The following is an 8,934-nucleotide window of genomic DNA, read 5'->3' on the forward strand; positions in this document are numbered from 1 at the left end:
GCCCAGGCGGCGTCTCCTCGGAGAAAGGCGCATTGTGCGGGGGTCGGGCCGGGGGGCAGGGGACTGCGAGCTGCTTCCCCCCGCTGGTTTATTCAGCCGAGAACAGATGGATCCTTATGCAGGCGGTGGGAAGGGGGCTCCACGGGTACCCTTGGGGTCTGGGCAAGTCTGCCCTCCATCTCTCAGCGGTCAGGCACCTGGCTCTCTGGCTGTGCCCATCTCCTGGTGTTCCCCCCCCCCCCACCCCCAACCCCGAGTCTGGCTTAAGGGCTGTTAGAACTGGGCGGAGTTGGGGGGTGAGTGATGAGGAAGCAGGAGGCAGTAATCGGACCTCCTGAAGGGACGGGTTGTGGGGTGGGGGGAGGGGGGCGCGTTGGTGAGTTTCACTCGGATTTTAGCTCCCTGCACCAGGTAGGAAGAGGTGTGTGGGGGTTTTTTGGGAGGGGGCTGCCAGGACGTCTGGCCCAAAGTGGCCTGCACAGCCTCTGCTTCACCCTCTGCTCTCCTCCAAAAAAACAAAAACAAAATAAAAACTAATCCTCTGTAGGTCAAGAGCGCAAACCGGTACAGTCTCCCAAGTGCATGTGAGAAACTGCGAGGATGAATATGCTTCCAGTCCTAGAGTGATGACAGGCAAATTACTCTGGGTTTGTTTCCTTATGTGTAAAATGGGGATTGAAATAGTCACTCCCAAGGGTGGTGGTGAGAATGGAGGAAATTATTTCAAGGCATCTGACCTTGTGCCTGGTACCTATTAGGCTCTCACTTAATGGAAGCTATGAATAGCTAACATGCTGAGTCTCTGGCATTATTCAAAGCGACTTGCAGGTATTTTCATTTTATCATCACAACAACCTTGTGAGGTAGGCGTTTTTGCCTTTATCATTATCACGAGAAAACTGAGTCAAAGAGAGGTTAAGTCTCCCAGAGTCACGTAACTGAGTAAGAAGCTGAGCCAGTGTATTTTCATTTCCTGTGGCTGCCGTAGCATCATCACAAGTCCATTGGCTTCATCATCACAAACGTTCTTGGGGTCAGAAGTCTCAAATGGCCTGGCAGGGCTGGAGACTTGGTTCCTTGCCCTTTCCAGCTTCTAGAAGCTACCTGAATTCCTTCATCACCTCAATCTCTGCTTCTGGCATCATACCCCCTTCTCTAACTTTGACCTTCCTGCTTCCACTGTATAAGGACACTTGTGATGACCCAGATAATCCGTGATAACCTCCCATCTGAAGTTCTTTATCATCTGCAAACTCTCTTCCTAAAAATTTTTTTAAAAATTATTCATTTGGCTGCTCCCAGTTTTAGTTGCAGCATGTGGGATCTAGTTCCCTGACCAGAATCGAACCCGGGTCCCCTGCATTGGAAGCACGGAGTCTTAGCCACTGGACCCCCAGGGAAGTCCCTGCAAACTCTCTTTTCCATGTAAGGTAACATATTCTCAGGTTCCAGAAATTAGGATGTGGATATCTTTGGGTGGGGGGGCATTATTCTGTCTACCACACAAGGCTTGAAGTCAGGAGGACCAAATTCAGAGCAGGCATTGTGAATCACACCTATGCCTGGCCCCTCACTAGGCCTGGTGAGGAGGAGAAAGATGACTGAGAAAAGCCCCTGGGTTGGGGGAGCCTCAGGCTGGAGTGGGTGAGGTCCACCTGACTATACCTGTGGCAGAAAGAGGACCCTTCAGGTGAGGGATGGAGCAAAGGGCAGGTAAGCAGGGAGAAATCCTGGAGGAGGTGTCTTTCTGCTAAGCCCTGACCTACAGTTGAAATTTCTACAGGTGTCCATGGGGATCTCACAGGTGAATGAAGCCACAGATAGGGGTGGTCAGCAGTAACTGAGTGAGGGGCGACAAGATGATTGAGATCTTACCTGGTCATAAGGGTCAAATGAGCAAAAGTGCTAAATACAGTGCCTAGCCTGTGCCCTGCCCAACCTCTTTGTTTTATGGCAGGATAAGTGGTCAAACAGGAGATGGCAAGAGTGAACATTGACATTTTAGGAATCAGTGAACTAAAATGGACTGGAATGGGTGAATTTAATTCAGATGGCCATTATATCTACTACTATGGACAAGAATCCCTTAGAAGAAATGGAGTAGCCATCATAGTCAACAAAAGAGTCCGAAATGCAGTACTTGGATGCAATCTCAAAAACAACACAATGATCTCTGTTCGTTTCCAAGGCAAACCATTCAATATCACAGTAATCCAAGTCTATGCCCCAACCAGTAATGCTGAAGAAGCTGAAGTTGAACGGTTCTATGAAGACCTACAATACCTTCTAGAACTAACATCCAAAAAAGATGTCTTCTTCATTACAGGGGACTCGCATGCAAAACTAGGAAGTCAAGAAACACCTGGAGTAACAGGCAAATTTGGCCTTGGAGTACAAAACAAAGCAGGTCAAAGGCTAACAGAGTTTTGCCAAGAGAAAGCACTGGTCATAGCAAACACCCTCTTCCAACAACACAAGAGAAGACTCTACACATAGACATCACCAGATGGTCAATACTGAAATCAGATTGATTATATTCTTTGCAGCAAAAGATGGAGAAGCTCTATACAGTCAGCAAAAACAAGACTGGGAGCTGACTGTGGCTCAGATCATGAACTCCTTATTGCCAAATTCAGACTTAAATTAAAGAAAGTAGGGAAAACCACTAGACCATTCAGGTATGACCTAAATCAAATCCCTTATGATTATACAGTGGAAGTGACAAATAGATTCAAGGGATTAGATCTGATAGACAGAGTGCCTAAAGAACTATGGACGAAGGTTCATGACATTGTACAGGAGGCAGTGATCAAGACCATCCCCAAGAAAAAGAAATGTAAAAAGGCAAAATGGCTGTCTGAGGAGGCCTTACAAATAGCTGAGAAAAGAAGAGAAGCTAAAGACAAAGGAGAAAAGGAAAGATATACCCATTTGAATGCAGAATTCCAAAGAATAGCAAGGGGAGATAAGAAAGCCTTCGTCAGCAATCAGTGCAAAGAACTAGAGGGAAACAATAGATTGGGAAAGACTAGAGATCTCTTCAAGAAAATCAGAGATACCAAGGGAACATTTCATGCAAAGATTAGCACAATAAGGGACAGAAATGGTAGGGACCTAACAGAAGCAGAAGATATTAAGAAGAGATGGCAAGAATACACAGAACTATACAAAAAAGATCTTCATGACCCAGATAACCACAATGGTATGATTGATCACTCACCTAGAGCCAGACATCCTGGAGTGCAAAGTCAAGTGGGCCTTAGGAAGCATTACTACAAACAAAGCTAGTGGAGGTGATGGAATTCTAGTTGAGTTATTTCAAATCCTGAAAGATGATGCTGTGAAAGTGCTGCACTCAATATGCCAGCAAATTTGGAAGACTCAGCAGTGGCTACAGGACTGGAAAAGGTCAGCTTTCATTCCAATCCCAAAGAAAGGCAATGCCAAAGAATGCTCAAACTACCGCGCAATTGCACTCATCTCACATGCTAGTAAAGTAATGCTCAAAATTCTCCAAGCCAGGCTTCAACAGTACATGAACTGTGAACTTCCAGATGTTCAAGCTGGATTTAGAAAAGGCAGAGGAACCAGAGATCAAGTCGCCAACATCCACTGGATCATCAAAAAAACAAGAGTTCCAGAAAAACATGCACTTCTGCTTTATTGACTATCCCAAAGCCTTTGACTGTGTGGATCACAACAAACTGTGGAAAATTCTTCAAGAGATGGGAATACTAGACCTCCTGACCTGCCTCCTGAGAAATCTGTATGAAGGTCAAGAAGCAACAGTTAGAACTGGACATGGAACAACAGACTGGTTCCAAATCAGGAAAGGAGTATGTCAAGGCTGTATATTGTCACCCTGCTTATTTAAGTTACATGCAGAATACATCATGCGAAATGCCAGGCTGGATGAAGCACAAGCTGCAATCAAGAATGCCGGGAGAAATATCAATAACCTCAGATACACAAATGACACCACCCTTATGGCAGAAAGCAAAAAGGAACTAAAGAGCCTCTTGAGGAAAGTGAAAGAGGAGAGTGAAAAAGTTGGCTTAAAGCTCAACATGCAGAAAACTAAGTCATGGCATCTGGTCCCATCACTTCTCAACAAATAGGTGGGGAAACAGTGGAAACAGTGAGACTTTATTTTTTTGGACTCCAAAATCACTGCAGATGGTGACTGCAGCCATGAAATTAAAAGACGCTTGCTCCTTGGAAGAAAAGCTATGACCAACCTAGAAGCATATTAAAAAGCAGAGACATTACTTTACCAATAAAGGTACGTTAGTCAAAGCTGTGGTTTTTCCAGTAGTCCTGTATGCATGTGAGAGCTGGACTATAAAGAAAGCTAAGCACCAAAGAATTGATGCTTTTGAACTGTGGTGTTGGAGAAGACTCTTGAGAGTCCCTTGGACTGCAAGGAAATCCAACCAGTCCATCCTGAAGGAAATCAGTCCCGAGTGTTCATTGGAAGGACTGATGCTGAAGCTGAAACTCCAATACTTGGGCCACCTGATGAGAAGAACTGACTCATTGGAAAAGACCCTGATGCTGGGAAAGATTGAAGGTGGGAGGAGAAGGGGACAACAGAGGATGAGATGGCTGGATGGCATCACCGACGCAATAGACATGAGTTTGAGTAAACTCCGGGAGTTGGTGATGGACAGGGAAGCCTGGCCTACTACAGTCCATGGGGTCGCATAGAGTCGGACACGACTGAGCGACTGAACTGAACTGAATCTGGGCCTAGAAGGCTGAGTTGTCTGTCTGCCCAAGATCACAGTGAGAGAACCGCAGCTGAGCCAGGGAGTAACCTAGGCGGCGGGGTTGTGTGTCCTGATTGGAATGGAGACGTCAAGGATGGAGGTGGCAATGAGGCAAAGCCTCAGCCCCCTCCTTGGCGCTGGCCAGGACCGCCTTCTGTGGGTTGTTTTTTCCTTCTCGCCTGTATTTCTCATGCAGTCTCTGCAGTGGCCACTAGATGGTGCCTGGAGCTCTGATTCTGAGTTGGGTCCCAGAGCCCTTGGACTTCCAGGTGGCTCAGTGGAAAAGAACCTGCCTGCCAATGCAGGAGACAAGGGTTGGATACCCGGTCAGAAAGATCCCCTGGAGAAAGAAATGGCAACCCTCTCCGGTATCCTTGCCTGGAGAATTCCAGGGACAGAGGAGCCTGATTTCTGATTTTCATTTCAGTGAACTACCTGATATCCTGGCAAGGCCTCCAAGTTGCACAATTTCAAGTCTTGGTGGGAGGGAGGCATATACAGGGAACATAGTGCAAATAGTGCCCCCACTAGCGTTGTGAAAAGGTCTTCCCCAAATCCTTCCAATAAAGCCCTTCCGGCTTAGTGATCCAGACTTGGTGTATCTGTTGCTTGCATCCAAGACCTTTGTGCATGCCCTGGTCCGTTTTTGTTTGTTTGTTTGTTTGTTTTAATTTTATTATTTTTTAAATTTTATTTTATTTTTAAACTTTACATAATTGTATTAGTTTGGCCAAATATCAAAATGAATCCGCCACAGGTATATACGTGTTCCCCATCCTGAACCCTCCTCCCTCCTCCCTCCCCATTCCATCCCTCTGGGTCGTCCCAGTGCACCAGCCCCAAGCATCCAGTATTGTGCATCGAACCTGGACTGGCAACTCGTTTCATACATGATATTTTACATGTTTCAATGCCATTCTCCCAAATCTTCCCACCCTCTCCCTCTCTCACAGAGTCCATAAGACTGTTCTATACATCAGTGTCTCTTTTGCTGTCTCGTACACAGGGTTATTGTTACCACCTTTCTAAATTCCATATATATGCGTTAGTATACTGTATTGGTCCGTTCTTTGTAAGGGCTGCATTGTGTTCCACTCTATGTATGTCTCATGTTTCATTTCCGCACCCTTTAGTGGATGTTATCTGGGCAATTTACAGCTATTTTACATTCCATAGACAGACACAATAGCGTGCTTCTTAGAACCTATTTTCCAGTCCTTATAACCTCATCTCCAACTCTCCCCACCCCCATAGGTAGAGAGTGGCCTTATCCACAGTCCCACACTGCGGCAGGTGTGATCCTTTGCCTGCTTGATCAAGGACGTGCGTGCATGCGTGCTCAGTCGCTCAGCTGTGTTCCACTCTTTGTGACCCCGTGGACTGTAACCCACCAGGCTCCTCTGTCCATGGGGTTCTCTAGGCAAGAATAATGGAGTGGGTTGCCATTTCTTTCTCCAGGAGTCCTTCCCAGCCCAGGGATTGAACCCCCATCTCTTAAGTGTCTTGCATTGGCTGGCGGATTCTTTACCACGGAGCCACCTTGATCCAGGGAGGATTGGCCAAACATCGAGGATAACAGAGAAAGAGCTCAGTGGGCTAGGGAGGAAATGGCAGATGATTTTGGGAAGGTGGGTGCGTTTGGGCAGCCAGCCAGGACCCCTCATGCCCAGACCCCTCCTTTCCCAGTGTTGGACTGGAGTTCTGTGAGGGAGGAAATACCTGCACAGCCTCTGATGCTTTGAGGGGCCAGTGCCTTTTATGTCCCCCTCCCAGAGCCACCCGCACTTCAAAAGAAGCCCGGAAGGAAGGGAGCAAGGTTGACCCAAAGGGAATGCCATTCATGGTGGGATTTCAGACAGCCAAGGTCACACATCTGTACAGAGACTGTCATGTGTTCCAGGGATGATGATGGGTTCTTTATCCTATACAACCCCATGTAATTCCTGTGGCAACACTCTGAGGCTGGTATCACCAGTTCCATTTCACAAATAAGGCAACTGAGGCCAGAGATGGGAAGAGATGTTCCCAAAACCATTCCAGGAGCATGTCTATGTCGGGGGCTCTTTCCACTCTATCAGTAATGGGGAGAAAGTTTGGGGTGAAAGTGGGAGGCTATCCCTTGACCTAGTACCAGCTGCCCAAAGGCAGAGGTCTTGGAGGAAAGAGGGATTGGTGAAGGGTTGGGAAGAGTGCTGGGGAGCCCTTTCACTGGCAATTCAGCTGCCTTCCAGAAGGTTACAAGTGCACCACATTTACTGGAAATGTTAGAAAAGACCCTGATGTTGGGAAAGATTGAAGGCAGGAGGAGAAGGGGATGACAGAGGACGAGATGACTGGATGGCATCCTGACTCAATGGATGTGACTTTGAGCAAGCTCTGGGAGATGATGGACAGGGAAGCCTGGTGTGCTGCAGTCCATGGGGTCGCAAAGAGTCAGACACAACTGAGCGACTGAACAACAGCAACAGACCAGAAGCTAAGTTACAGGCTGTATTGACAGGGGAAATCCAATACTGGCCAACAGCTGGATTGCTCATCCCTGAAGGCAATCCTCGGGCTCAACTGCACCTCCAGGAGTAGCTGGGGAGAAGCATAATGATGAAGATGACCTATGGCCTGTGCTTCCCTGTTCTGATGAAAGCTTAGATGTATCTGGAGGCCAGTATGAGATGCTCAGACTCCCACACAATTGCAACGGTGTGCATTTCCCATATAACCCCATTGCAGACGATCAGAGGAGGCTGAACTTATGCAAAACCCACTGTGAACACAACCTCTGGCGCCCTGGGCCATGGGTAAGAGATCACCTGCCCATTCACCCCTTAGGGGGAACATCTACCTGGCATTTCCAACTTCAACACTTTCTTCCATCATTTTAACAATTTTGTGCAAGGAAACTGTGCCGCAACATTTCAAATTAAGCCAATATGGTGCATTGATATATGGTAAGATAGGAGGAGACCAGCAATGTCCTAACCTCAGGGTCCCCTCTCCACTCTGCTCCCACTGATAAGGTCTTCTAGTTAAAGAAAAGTGAAAATGAAAATGTTAGTCGCTCAGTCACATCCAGCTCTTTGTGACCCCGTGGACTGTAGCCCACCAGGGTCCGCTGTTCATGGAATTCGCCAGGCAAGAATACTGGAATGGGTACCCATTTCCTTCTCCAGGGGATCTTCCTCACCCAGGGATCGAACCCACGTCTCCCGCATTGCAAGCAGACTCTTCGCCATCTGAGCCGCCAGGGAAGCCCTTGACAGTCTGGAGAAGGAGGCTATACACTGAGTTTCTGGATGAATTTTCTCCCTCAAGTCACGTTGCCTTGGCCGCAGTTCTGCCATGATCTGTGCCGTGTGTCCTGCTTCCCTCCGAAGCTCTGGTTGGAAACTTTAGAGAGCGCATCAGATTGTGAAACTCAAATTACACCCAGAACCCCAGCTTTGGGGGTGGAGGGTTGGGCTCAGAAGTGTAACTTTTGGGACTTCCCTGGTGGTCCAGTGGTTGACTTCACCTTCCAATTCAGAGATTGTGGGTTTGATCCCTTGTTGGGGAATTAAGATCCCACATGCCAAGTGGACATAAAACCAAGAACAGGAAAAAGCAGAAGCAACATTGTAACAAATTCAATAAAAACTTTTAAAATGGTCCACGTCAAAAAAATCTTAAAAAAAAAGAAATATACCTTTTAAACTTCTGGCCTCGTGGCAATAAGAGAGATACAGGAACAAGGGTGAAATGGATGTTGAGGGAGTCAATCCATAGATTCTGCTCTAGCCTCTGCTCTCCATCTCTGACACGGTTTGCTGGGATTCTCCCAGTTTGCTGGACCTCTGGGAGGGCTGGAAATGGATGTACTGTTGCCTAAAGTCAAGTCCAAACTTGCATCACAGTCAGAGGCCCTGTGGCGATTATATGGATAAGTGGTTTTCAATCCTATAGATTCTGGTGTCCGGTTTGTTTGTTTTTTTTTGTAACAAATCTTTTGTTATAACCCCTTTACTAATCTGAAATGAAATTAATATCTAATATAACTTTGCTACACATATGAAATCAAAAACATCACATCTAACTATAGTTATAGAAATGTTATAGAAAAGTTATAGAAATGTTATGTAAAGTAAAATCTATAGCAGAATAGTATGTACCCCAGTATTTAAATGTTCCATTA

This window comes from Bubalus bubalis, chromosome 14 (assembly GCF_019923935.1).
Source record: "Bubalus bubalis isolate 160015118507 breed Murrah chromosome 14, NDDB_SH_1, whole genome shotgun sequence".
NCBI lineage: Eukaryota > Metazoa > Chordata > Mammalia > Artiodactyla > Bovidae > Bubalus > Bubalus bubalis.